The 7,148-nt window shown below is 47.7% G+C and overlaps 1 protein-coding gene across 2 annotated transcripts in view; it reads left to right on the top strand.

Annotated features, from left to right (window-relative positions):
• The first annotated feature begins 5,218 nt into the window (after window positions 1-5,218).
• OCLN (occludin) overlaps window positions 5,219-7,148 on the top strand; it is a 53,899-nt gene continuing 51,969 nt past the window's right edge. Inside the window, exon 1 of one of the 2 annotated variants that reach the window (XM_040622202.1) lies at window positions 5,219-5,235. The gene's annotated coding sequence lies outside the window, so the exon portion shown is untranslated. Of the gene's footprint in view, window positions 5,236-5,391; window positions 5,427-7,148 lie in introns of those variants that run through there. The other variant, XM_040622201.1, reaches the window with a different exon arrangement.

Genomic DNA, 7,148 nt, shown 5'->3' with positions numbered 1-7,148 from the left:
CACACACACACACACACACACACACACACACACACACACGATTAAATTAACTACCCATTAAGGCTGTCCTCATTTCAAATACCTTATATTTATATAATGCTTTTACTTCCTTAAGTATTGAATTGTACCTAAAGATCTAATGTATGGGAGAGTCACATCTCTAACCATGTAATTAAAGGCAGAGAAATGGGTGGGATTGGACAAAAACTAATTAGCAATGCTGACATTCCAGATTGGAATACTAAGTACAGCAGGAATTTAAGAAACTGAAATTCTAGCCTTCAATTCAGATAGTTAAATTGCAACAACTAAAATTGCAATATTCTGGTGTACAATTTTTTTTGGTATTTTTTTAAATTTAAATTTTAGGTAGTAACATACAGTGCAATATTGGTTTCTGGAGGGGTGTCTGCGTGGCTCAGTCGTTAAGCGTCTGCCTTTGGCTCAGGGCATGATCCCGGGGTTCTGGGATCAAGCCCCACATCGGGCTCCTGCTCTGGGAGCCTGCTTCTTCCTCTCCCACTCCCCCTGCCTGTGTTCCCTCTCTCACTGGCTGTCTCTCTCTGTCAAATAAATAAATAAAATCTTTAAAAAAAAATATTGGTTTCTGGAGTAGAATTCAGTGATTCATCACTTACATACAATACCCAGTGCTCATCACAAGTGCCCTCCTATTAATACCCATCACCCATCTAGCCCATCCCCCACCCACCTCCCTCCATCAACCCCCAGTTTGTTCTCTATCATTTAGAGTCTCTTATGGTTTATTTCCCTGTCTTCTTTTTTTTTTCTTTTTGTCCTTCCCATATGTTCATCTATTTTCTTTCTTATATTCCACAGATGAGTGAGATCATATGGTATTTGTCTTTCTCTGAATGACTTATTTCACTTAGCATAATACACTCCAGCCCCATCCATGGCATTGCAATGGCAAGAGTTCATTCTTTTTGATGGCTGAGTAATATTCCATTATGTATGTATTTATATATACCACATCTTCTTTATCCATTCATCAGTCGATGGACATTTGGGCTTTCTCATAGTTTGGCTATTGTCGATAATGCTACTATAACATGGGGGGGGGCATATATGCCTTTGAATCTGTATTTTTATATCCGGTGGGTAAATACCCAGTAGTGTAATTGCTAGATAATAGGGTAGTTCTATTTTTAACATTTTGAGGAATTTGGAGTACAGGTTTAAAAAATATATTGATATACTATATACATATATAAAAGGATACACAATGCTACGTGTTAGACTACGAATTTTCCTAAGTGAGCACTCCTATGGAATCAGCCTCCAGATCAAGAGAATATTTCCTAAGCCAAGAGAATATTAAAATAGTTTAAATCCCTTGGGGGGGGGCAAAGGACCTTGAGTTCGTAATAATGTATACTGCAGTATGAACTTCATTTTCATGGCAAATTTACCAACAACTGTATCTATCATCCTTCACCTTCATTTAACCACTCTGAGTAATGGTCTTTTTGGCTCCAGAGATTCAGAAACAGTTCCCCCCCCCTTTTTTTTTAAGATTTTATTTATTTATTTATTTATTTATTTATTTATTTATTTATTTATTTATTTGACAGCGAGAGAGGGAACACAAGCAAGGGGAGTGGGAGAGGAAGAAGCAGGCTCCCAGCGGAGGAGCCTGATGTGGCGCTTGATCCCAGCACTCTGGGATCACGCCCTGAGCCGAAGGCAGACGCTTAAGAACTGAGCCACCCAGGCGCCCCCCAGAAACAGTGCCTTAATTTACGAATGACTTTTGAGATCTCCCACTTCTGGCTTCTTGTTTCCAACAAAATCTTAACCAAATTCTCGGAGCAGAAAAGTGTTGAGTAAGGACGGGCATTTCGCGTCAGAGGGCTGAGCGCCCCTGGACCCCCTTCAAACACTCCCCTCCAGACCTCCCTTGGCCTCGCGTCGCCAAATACTCCTCTCTTCTACGCGAAGCCCGCGGAGCTCGCAGCGTGCCACAGCGAGGTCCAGGGCCACCCGCACCTTGGGGGAGCGGGGGCCGCTCCTCTACGCTCGGTCCCCAAAGCTGCGCTGTTCCTTTAACTGGGATCGCTGCGAGGGTGTGCGGAGAAGGGCTGGTTCCTCCCGCCTCCAGCTCCACCGCTCCCTTCCCCCTCCCATCCGAGTTTCAGGTGAATGGGTCACTGAGGGAGGAGAGCCATAAAAGGAACAGAGTGGGGTGCCTGGGTGGCTCAGTCGGTAAGTGTCTGCCTTTGGTTCAGGTAATGATCTCAGGGTCCTGGGATCTAGCCCAGGTGGGCTCCTTGCTCAGCAGGAGCCTGCTTCTCCCTCTCCCTGCTGCTCCTGCTTGCGTTGCTTGTTCTCTGTCAAATAAATAAAATCTAAAAAAAAAAAAAAAAAAAAGGAATGGCGTACTGGCAGGTACCACAACATGAATGAACCTTGGAAACACTATGCTATTCTTAGACAATAAAGGCCACATATTGTATTATCCATTCATATAAAATGTCCAGAATGGGCAAATCAATAGAGACAGAAAGTAGGGTAGTGGTTGCCAGGGTCTGGAGGCAAGAAGCAATGGGGAGTGATTGCTGATGGATACAAGACTTCTGGAGTTAGACAGTGGTGGTAATTGTACAACCTTGAGAATAGAGGAAAACCACTGACTTGTATGCATGCTTTAAAATTCAGGGTGAATTTTATGGTATGTGAAATATATTTCAATTTTTAAAAAGTGGACGAAAACTCTAAGTTCTCTTCAGAACATATCAAAGTATGCTATAAAATAATAGACTGTGTTTATAAGTCTGAGAGAGTTAGGAAATGTTCCTTGTTTAATTATAAACTGAATGGAATGTTTGGAGATTTCAGTAATCTGACAGCGAACATTAAGAGGATTAACCTGACTTCCCCAGTGTTAAGAACACCAATTTAAACTGCATCATTCAAAAACTACGTGGTCATGCTAAAATAATTATAGCAATGATTTCCACACACACACACACACACACACACACACACACACACACGATTAAATTAACTACCCATTAAGGCTGTCCTCATTTCAAATACCTTATATTTATATAATGCTTTTTACTTCCTTAAGTATTGAATTGTACCTAAAGATCTAATGTATGGGAGAGTCACATCTCTAACCATGTAATTAAAGGCAGAGAAATGGGTGGGATTGGACAAAAACTAATTAGCAATGCTGACATTCCAGATTGGAATACTAAGTACAGCAGGAATTTAAGAAACTGAAATTCTAGCCTTCAATTCAGATAGTTAAATTGCAACAACTAAAATTGCAATATTCTGGTGTACAATTTTTTTGGTATTTTTTTAAATTTAAATTTTAGGTAGTAACATACAGTGCAATATTGGTTTCTGGAGGGGTGTCTGCGTGGCTCAGTCGTTAGCGCTGCCTTGGCTCAGGGCATGATCCCGGGTTCTGGGATCAAGCCCACATCGGGCTCCTGCTCTGGGAGCCTGCTTCTTCCTCTCCCACTCCCCTGCCTGTGTTCCCTCTCTCACTGGCTGTCTCTCTCTGTCAAATAAATAAATAAAATCTTTTAAAAAAAATATTGGTTTCTGAGTAGAATTCAGTGATTCATCACTTACATACAATACCCAGTGCTCATCACAAGTGCCCTCCTATTAATACCCATCACCACATCTAGCCCATCCCCCACCCACCTCCCTCCATCAACCCCAGTTTGTTCTCTATCATTTAGAGTCTCTTATGGTTTATTTCCCTGTCTTCTTTTTTTTTTTCTTTTTGTCCTTCCCATATGTTCATCTATTTTCTTTCTTATATTCCACAGATGAGTGAGATCATATGGTATTTGTCTTTCTCTGAATGACTTATTTCACTTAGCATAATACACCCAGCCCCATCCATGGCATTGCAATGGCAAGAGTTCATTCTTTTTGATGGCTGAGTAATATTCCATTATGTATGTATTTATATATACCACATCTTCTTTATCCATTCATCAGTCGATGGACATTTGGGCTTTCTCATAGTTTGGTTTGTCGATAATGCTACTATAACATGGGGGATATATGCCTTTGAATCTGTATTTTTATATCCGTGGGTAAATACCCAGTAGTGTAATTGCTAGATAATAGGGTAGTTCTATTTTTAACATTTTGAGGAATTTGGAGTACAGGTTTAAAAATATATTGATATACTATATACATATATAAAAGGATACACAATGCTACGTGTTAGACTACGAATTTTCCTAAGTGAGCACTCCTATGGAATCAGCCTCCAGATCAAGAGAATATTTCCTAAGCCAAGAGAATATTAAAATAGTTTAAATCCCTTTGGGGGCAAAGGACCTTGAGTTCGTAATAATGTATACTGCAGTATGAACTTCATTTTCATGGCAAATTTACCAACAACTGTATCTATCATCCTTCACCTTCATTTAACCACTCTGAGTAATGGTCTTTTTGGCTCCAGAGATTCAGAAACAGTCTCCCTTTTTTTTAAGATTTTATTTATTTATTTATTTATTTATTTATTTATTTATTTATTTGACAGCGAGAGAGGGAACACAAGCAAGGGAGTGGGAGAGGAAGAAGCAGGCTCCCAGCGGAGGAGCTCGATGTCGCTTGATCCCAGCACTCTGGGATCACGCCCTGAGCCGAAGGCAGACGCTTAAGAACTGAGCCACCCAGGCGCCCCCAGAAACAGTGCCTTAATTTACGAATGACTTTGAGATCTCCCACTTCTGGCTTCTTGTTTCCAACAAAATCTTAACCAAATTCTCGGAGCAGAAAAGTGTTGAGTAAGGACGGGCATTTGCGTCAGAGGGCTGAGCGCCCCTGGACCCCTTCAAACACCCTCCAGACCTCCCTTGGCCCTCGCGTCGCCAAATACTCCTCTCTTCTACGCGAAGCTGCGGAGCTCGCAGCGTGCCACAGCGAGGTTCAGGGCCACCCGCACCTTGGGAGCGGGGCCGCTCTCTACGCTCGGTCCCCAAAGCTGCGCTGTTCCTTTAACTGGGATCGCTGCGAGGGTGTGCGGAGAAGGGCTGGTTCCTCCCGCCTCCAGCTCCACCGCTCCCTTCCCCCTCCCATCCGAGTTTCAGGTGAATGGGTCACTGAGGGAGGAGAAGGCCACAACACGCTTCCTCGCGGGCGTGCACCTCCCCCCTTCTCCTTCCCCTGCAGGAGGCGGCGGGACTGCAGGGAGAGCTAGCCAGAGCACCCGGGGACCCGCGCTCTGTGCAACAGGTGAGCTAGTCTTGCGCGGGCCGCAGACCTCCAGCACCAGTCGGGCGTTGCTGCGCATGCCCGGGGGCAGGACGGCCGGGGTGTGGGGAAGGAGAAGGAGGTGGTGGAGGAGGAGTGGAAGAGGACTGAATTCCTGGTCTAGTCCCTGGCTGCGTGCGGGCGGCTCTCTCGGCGTCAGGTGCGCTCGCCAAGTAAGCGCTTTCTTTGGCTCCCGCTGTCCTTGGTGGGTCGGGCGGGGCTGCGGGGGGTAGGTGAGAGTTGGGCGCGGCGCTGGGGGCGCACGGTAGCCTCGGAGTCCCCGCGCGGGATCGTGGCTCGGGTCCTGTAGGGGAGGCGCGGGGGGGAGGACGCCCGGCGCTAGTTTCGGTGGTGGTTTCGCTCTGGGCTGGGACTGGCGGGAGTCTGAAGGGAGCGGGTCCGCCGGGGGAGCAGAGTTGTTCTAATTTAGAGGCTGCCTCGGCGAAGGGCCGTTTGGAGCTGCCGATCAGCTCTTTCGACGGAAAGGCTTAGAGCTCCCCTCTGTCCAGGCGGCGCGGGCACCTTTTCGCTTTGATGGGGGGCGGGCGGGCGGTTCCCGAACCGAGCGAGCCCAGCGCTCAGCTCTTCGGACTGTAATGCTGAGAGGTCCTCAGGAAGAGGGGCGCACGCCCGGCTCCTCCGGGGTTCTGAGCCTGAGCGCTGGAGCCGGGGAGCGGGGGGCGCTCGCTGGCCGGGGCGGCTGGGATCCCGGGGCTCCGGGAGGACCTCATCGATTCCGCCCCACCCACCCCGCCGGTATCGCGGGCAGAGAGGGGGACCGGTTTAATCCGTGAAATATTGCTAGAGCCCTGGGGTGGGCCGGCCGGCTCTTGGCATCCAGTTAGTGGGAGTTGTGCGAGCCCGCGTCGTTTTAAGCCTGGGGGCGGGGATTTAATTTCGAGTGAGACTGTACTTCGAGGGAAGCTGCTCACGCCGCGGATTCTCACCCGTGACCCAAAGGCCGCCGCCAGGTGGGCGGACCTCCCTCCGGGCGGTCCCAGCTGGGCGCGCGCTGGCGCGCACCGGCCAGGGCGCAAGGACGCGGACCTGCCGCGGGGCTTGGACACCTACGGGGAAGCGCCGGCCTGCGCGCGGCCAGCCGACATGTTGCTGCGCCGGAGGAAGTGTGCGGGGAGAGCGGGGTTGAGGGGCCAAAATGGCCTCTGCTCGTTGGGGGTAGAAGAGCCATCCCGAGCCCCTGTGTCCCAGGTGAAGCGGGAACCCCGAGAAGCCACGGCATCCTCGGGCCGGCCCTGGGGCTGGCTGGGCACACTGCCCACCTGGAAAATGAGCCGGGGCGGGTAAGAGGCAGCCTTCCAGATTAGTGTGTGGCCCTCACGCACAATAGGTGTATTATTGGGATCCCTGGAAAAGAGAAGCCTTCCCATTAAGGCACTTCTGGTGATTCTTGGTGTAGCTGAAACCTCGTCCTTTCTAGACGGAGGTAGTTTTCTCAAGCTACCCCTTCCCAATAGAGTAGTGTTGCTCTTGCACGGTGCAGATGAATCTTTATTTTCTCTTTTGGGTATTTTAAAATACACATTGTAAATGGCGAAGCCACAGTAATAGCTATCTCCACAAAGCAACACTTCTGAGTAGTTTTTTGCATTTATTTAGTTATTAGGTGCCGCCTTGATTAAATGATGGAGAGGAGGATGGCGAGATTTGTGCAGCTTCCGGGCTGGTTAGGGAAACGATGGCAGTGCCTCCTAAGAGCCAGACACTGTGCTAAGAGAGTTTTGTACTTTGTATCCTTTAATGGTACTGACAATTCTAAAGGGTAGATCTTAATAGAACTCCGTTTTAAAGGTAAAACACCTGTAGGGGAAACATTACAAATGGCGTGGCTTGAAAACTACATCGACTAATCGGGGAGGGTATACTAGAAAAGCAGC

Source organism: Ursus maritimus, unplaced genomic scaffold, assembly GCF_017311325.1.
Source record: "Ursus maritimus isolate PB19 unplaced genomic scaffold, ASM1731132v1 scaffold_5, whole genome shotgun sequence".
Taxonomy (NCBI): domain Eukaryota; kingdom Metazoa; phylum Chordata; class Mammalia; order Carnivora; family Ursidae; genus Ursus; species Ursus maritimus.
This window is presented reverse-complemented; position numbering and strand designations above follow the sequence as displayed.